The following is a 6,000-nucleotide window of genomic DNA, read 5'->3' on the forward strand; positions in this document are numbered from 1 at the left end:
CCGTCATTTGACAGGTAAATTTTACCCCGCTGGTATAATTATCACATCTGGGTCTGTACAGAATGGCAATAGTCAGAGTCAAACTATACTAATCTTAATTGAATAATAAGAAACACACAAAGATTTGTGATTAAATAAACAGAGACACAAAGGGCTTAAATTCTCGTGTGAAGCATATACTAAGTATGTTGTTAAACTTTTCCCTCGCCATTCGATTTGGTCCCTCGCATCGCTCGGCACCAAATCTCATGGTACTCGGGAAACGTTTACCAACATATATTTGGTATGCATGCTCCACTAATTAAGTGCTTTCAAATGACAATGATCGATTAACTTGACTGTGGCCTCTTTGCTGAAAATTTATCTTTAGAACTTTGTCGCCGTCGGGCGTATAGTGTTTCACAAACAGATCCTGTTTAAATTGTATTTAATTGATTTACTTTAAACAATAATTTATTTGCTGAATCAAGGAGAATTCAGATCAGTTCAAGTACAAATAATTACTTACATATGTAAATATGGTAGTTTAATCATTATCGGGATTGAATTCTTGAAATGTAATTAAGATCAAGAAAAGAGTCTACTCAATGTACATGTTGTAAGTAAATATTCATATAACTGTGTTCAACAATAAGCTGGAGATTTCAAAGCATCAGATTTGTACCGATAGAAAGTTTGCCTTCTGACAAACTTAAAAAATGCTTCTAGAGTCCCGAGATAAGCATGGTTTTACGAGAAATCTCGATTCGTATGTATAAGATTCAAAACATAGGGTAAGGTTCCGTGCCAATGTTTGGAATAATTATTTTACTGACAGGACAGTAAGATTCTAGCAGCACGCACTTTTTTTTATATAATATACTCAAAGAAATTATTGATCTCCGGGGTATTGTTGTTCTGTTAGTATTTTTATTACGGAAAATTCCGCTATAAATAGAAGTCACATGATGCCGTGGTGGCACGTCTTTGCATTATACTTATCTTTTATCTGTATGCAATAGTTTATAATAGTTTACGTTTATCATAGGTTTTGGTAAATTATCAAAATTAATTTTCTTTAGAAGTCTAAATTTCCAGAGAAATGACTTATATGCTTCCTTAACATACCCGCGTAGGTAAGATATTGATACAGCTGGCAGAGGATCGTCATTACATATTTCTAGCAAGTAAATGAAATACAAGATCAATATGCATCTTACCATGCATGCGTAATTTAAGTTGTCAATTAAAATAACAAATATCGATTGAATCGATCTGAAGTCATGTATTAAAATCAATCTCATTCTCATAAAGGAAGAAAATCTTGGGATGAGGAATTCTTATTTTATATAGTGCAAGAGTAAATAAAACCATGCATAAAAATTAGTACAGTGCAATGTATTGGTCCATGATTAGTCACTCATACATAATGGCAAACGTATATTCAGTCATACGTATTGTCAAGTTAAACACAAATTTGCCTGTAAAAAATTAAACACTCGCACATGGCTCTCACATGCCTGCAAAACTTTGATTGGTATTGCTCGCCAGTCAGAATACAATACGTATAAGTATGCACAACATTTATGTAGTAATAAAACAATTTAATTACAACTTTGTCATTAACACCTATAATCTAATTATTAATCTAATTAAATTATCAATTAAATACAATAGTACGACATGATCTAACTTCAACAAGAGACCTGGTATGTAAAATCCGAATCTGAACCCCTTTTCTTCTATTTAAAAAGTAGAGAATCGTTTCATTGGTGATAGTTTGCAACCAAGAATGTTAATAATGCTTCATTTATAACCATCATCAATATGTTTAAAATCATGCATGGGGACCACTTGATGGTGTTAAAGGTAAAAATGTTACAACACTTCGTCCTTTGATAAGAATAAAGAGAAGCAGATAATTCTTAAATTATTTTTTTTATTGGGAAATATTGCACTTTCTAAGAAGAATCCAATCAAGAAATCAAAAAGTTGCTTGACATCATATGGATAATAGAAGTGCTTGGTTATCTAATAGTTTGTGGGCTGAACTTGCAACCGACTTACCTATAGTGTACATTGATGAATGTCTCTACATTTATTAAAAACATATTTGTGATGTAAATCCTTTGTATTGTCCGTTTTATGGCTGAGTTTTGAACTAACTCTCCTAACAATCCATTAAGTCACACCCGTAAGTGTCTATTCTTTTTGGAAAAAAGTATTGTCCATAGTAGTGTCCATAGTATTTAAGAATGGACAATTTACAAAAAGAATAGACAGTTAAAGCAAACAGAAAGGAGAGTCACAGATAATCCTTGGCATGTGCAAAAGAGGGAAACAACAACAAATGCATAAATACGATTTAATGTACATGTAAATAACAAACTTGGACAATGAAGTTAATCCAGAACATAGTGTTTGTATCGGATCTGTCCGATTTTACACATCAAATCAATAAATAATACACATTTGTTTAATGCTCTAAACCTTTTTTTTTCACAAAACTTGAATTAAAATAACACAATCTCACAATCATTTGATTAAATGTATGGATGCATCATTTCCCCGGGAAGAAACCATTTTAAGCTTTAAGTAGGCTTTTATTAAATCTATTACCCAGAAAACAGTTAACACCATGAAAATACACTGCTGTAGTGAATATTTCGGTAGAAAATAATGAAAATCGAACCATTTTAGATTGATTTGAAATACATTTTCAGGTCGAAGTTTGGCTCATAGCTATCCAACACTCAGAACACAATTTTCATTTCACTATTACACGGCTGCAATTAATATATATATCCTCAAAAACTGAGTTCAAATTGAAAAAAAAAGTTTGAAATATCTCTACATGTTTTGTCGTCTAAGAAGTTTTAAGGGGATCAAAGTTTGGTGAATATTTTCTTTACGCTAACTATTGTCTGTTTCCAGGTAAAAATATCATTAGATTTGTGCATCTTTTGGTTCCAATTTGATTTCAATTCGTTCACATTTTTTCTGCAGCGGAAGGAAACATGTTTTCCTTTACAACGCAAAATATTAACTGATTTTAAGGGGTTGCATTACGATATGAATAAAATACAACCATCCCCCGAAATTCACCCGTAGCTGACCATTCTTTAGACAAAACCCTTTGTTATTCGCATCTGGAAACACAATGGCTATTCAACAAATTGATGTGCTCCCCAAGCTTAACTGTATCTGTCCATTCTGTAAACATTGAATTTTTTGTATGTTTGCTACCTGTTTTGCACATTGAAAAAACTATTCTCAGTAAAAAGAGAACTATATTTTACGCAGGACAAAGGCGTCAATCTGTCCTTTCAGTGAGAGAAATAACTAATCTCGGGCCTAGATTAGTTCTTTCTCTCACAGATTGGACAGTTTTTGGTCTTTTTCGTTTACTTAAAAGTACTAATTTATCTCTACATTGAAACTTTAAAACATACAGTTTGAAAAAGGATAATAAAGTTAGATATTTGATCAAATTTCTTCAATTCCGATAGTATTGCGTCATGTATATTATATTTTTCTCCCTTTGAAAACATACGATTTCTCTATGTTTTTCTTTATTAAACAAGTTTTTTACAACTTATGAAAAAATTGAACTACTTAAAATATTTTAATTTATATCAAATTGACCTTCAAGTTACATTGTGTATGATATCATTTAGAATCAATAGATTCTATAAGTAGGATGAAAAAAATTATTTTATATCTAAAAGTATTGAACATTTTAATTGAAGATGCATCCGAACAGGGTGTTAGAAAAGGACTTCTATCATTTATTAGATATAATTTTCAATTTGTGCTAATTGTCAAGTTTTTTCTTTCCTCTTTTTTCTGTGCATACTTTATATCGATTGATTTTTAGAAGAGGATGGAATGCCGATTATTTTTTTTTTTTAAATTTTTTAAAATTAATTTTAGTATTTTCAGAGTCCCATTATTATTTTTTTTATATATAAAAATGTGATCGTTTATAATCGTTTGTAATAATTAGACTGGGTACAGAATTTATCCCCGGAAACAAAGCTTTTATCATCTTTTAAATAATTTCAACTGAGAAAAAAAGAAGAAGAAAACAAACGTTTCATAATGGAAGTAATGCTATTGTTTCCATAACTGTGCAATTTACAGATGTATTCAGTCTTTTTATAAAAAGGCTTTCTTCGTGTACTAGTATTACTTAATTCAATTAATGGGATGCCTTAATATTTTGGCAACGAAAATGAAACTCGATCGAGAGATTCTACGATGTTTTGCAGTCAGTAATAACCTTCAATCCCTTTAGCCTGTAATTAACCCGTCCTCCCTGTGCCCAGTAGCATAATTCGGTCAAATAGTTATTGTTCATGAAGGGTGCCTTACAATTAATCACAGGCACCTGAATTTTTATCAATTAGTCTCTAAATTAGCCAAATATCGAAACATTTTACCCCCTCTATATATAAATGTACAAACGCAATTTTGACCCCCTGTTCGATTAAGGCTTCAATTTAACACATAAAACGGATATGCCTTCTGGATATCGTGTAGCATTGGGTTCAAATATGATATTTCTATACATTTCTTCCTAAAGTTTAAATCTAACGCGTTGATAATGTTATCAGCTAAACTTCATGCTGACTTCGAATTTTGTCACAGAGCCCCATCACAATCAGCTGTCGTCACGGAAATTTAATCTCGACACCAAATGCTCCTATACATAAACTTTTTTTAATACAACAATTATAAATTTATTTAATTGACAAACAAAATCAGAAAAAAAAAATTAAAAACCGAAAGATTATGTTGTTTTGAGAGTCTTGATTTTATTTAACATATGTTATATATGCAAGAAACAAATCATAGGTAGATGCTTTGTTGAAGTTTCTGTTGTCGATAGGTAGCGCCTTATGGAAGTTTCCGGTGTCTATAAAAATTGCGTAATATTGTTGGACACATGCCATCCCAGGTAGCACAAAACATTTTCAAAACATTTTATTGGTGTTGTAAAAAGGTTTTTTCGAAACATTTCAGACTAAACATTTTAAAAATGTTTTTAAAACATTTTCTTTTCTCATTATAACATTTCAAAAACATTTTTAAAATGTTTTCAAGAAGCTTATGATGAAATCCTTTTGGAACATTTTTCTAAAATATTTTTGAAACGTTTTAAAAATGTTTCAAAAGGTATGTTTAGCTGTCATATATCAAAGATTTTTATATTACGTTTTAAAAACGTTCTAAAAACATGAAATGAAATTCTCCTTTTCCATAAATCTGAAACATTGCATAAATACGTTTCTGAAACATTTGGAAGGAAAATTGTCAACATGTTTTTGAAACATTCTTAATTCATTTAAGGGTATTTATAGCTTCCAAATATTAAGGATCTTATAAAACATTTTAAAAACATTCTTAAAACATGAAATGAAACATTCTTTTTCTGTAAATTGGAAACATTGCAGATATAGATTTCTGAAACATTTGTAAGGAACATTTTAAAACTATTTTTAAAACATTCTTAATATCATTTTTTGGAAATATTTTCAAGATGTTTCTGAAACATTTATGTAATTGCGGCAAAATTCAAATCATTTAGTAACTTGAGAGTACTGTGAAATCACTTATTTTCGTGGGGGTTTAATTTTCGTTATTTTCGTGGTATGAAGAGACCCACGAATTTATGTCCAACACGAAATGTAAATTTTCATATGCACAACTACTAATTAAGTTCTTCATCCACGAAATCAAATCCCCACAAACCAACATTTTTTTCCTCAAAACACGAAAATTTGACCCCACGAAAATATGTGATTTTACAGTATGTTGTGAGAATGATTTTAGAACATTCAATTTAATGAGTTTTCTTTTTTTAAAGACTTCATTTTTCATTAAATTGCTGCTGTTATTTTCAAAATTATCTTAAAACATTCAAATAATGTATGATTGCGATTTTTCTTAAATTTAATTAATGGAGAAAAATAAAAAAAAAAATAGAAAGAATAGTGTTAAAATGAGGAATTTTTGTAA

This window comes from Saccostrea cucullata, unplaced genomic scaffold (genome assembly GCF_032062105.1).
Source record: "Saccostrea cucullata isolate Sc308-1 unplaced genomic scaffold, CSIRO_AGI_Scuc_v1 ctg5148, whole genome shotgun sequence".
Classification (NCBI taxonomy): domain Eukaryota; kingdom Metazoa; phylum Mollusca; class Bivalvia; order Ostreida; family Ostreidae; genus Saccostrea; species Saccostrea cuccullata.